The following is a 636-nucleotide window of genomic DNA, read 5'->3' as shown; positions in this document are numbered from 1 at the left end:
AATTTTATATTATTTAATATAATAATAAATTAATATATATGACTACGTTTTTACAATATTAAATTTTTAAATTTATTAACTAATAACTGTATATCATTTAATATAATGATAAATTAACATAATAAGATAATATAATGATAACAGTTACATTTTCATTTAATGTGTACAATTTTGATCAATTTTCATTATTATTTCCAATTTATTTCATTAATTTCCTTATTCGATCCAGCAGCGCCAAGTGTTTTAACATGAAAAAAATTATAAAAATAGATTTTTTAAATTTTGTACTGTTACTTCTTTACTTCTTAGTGATGACACTTAGATTGTGTAACGCAATTTTGTAATAAAATCAAATATTTAAAAGAAAAGAAAATAACCACTACCACTTGAATTGCAACAGAAAAAGTTTTGAATGAATTAAAAGATACGTATTACTTGGGTTTAACTTTTTTAAATTTAAAAATACTATCTCACCTAGGGTTATATTTTTTTAAAGTAGTACAACAGTTTATTTTGTAGGTAATGCAGACACCTAAGACTTATATGATTTTCTCTTCATATTCTCTCTGTAATTAGCACAATTTAAGGATTTCATACTTTCTTAGGAAATATATAATTATGAGATTATAATTTGTA

Source organism: Wasmannia auropunctata, unplaced genomic scaffold, assembly GCF_000956235.1.
Source record: "Wasmannia auropunctata unplaced genomic scaffold, wasmannia.A_1.0 LD336064.1, whole genome shotgun sequence".
Lineage (NCBI taxonomy): Eukaryota > Metazoa > Arthropoda > Insecta > Hymenoptera > Formicidae > Wasmannia > Wasmannia auropunctata.
Note: the sequence above shows the minus strand (reverse complement) of the source record.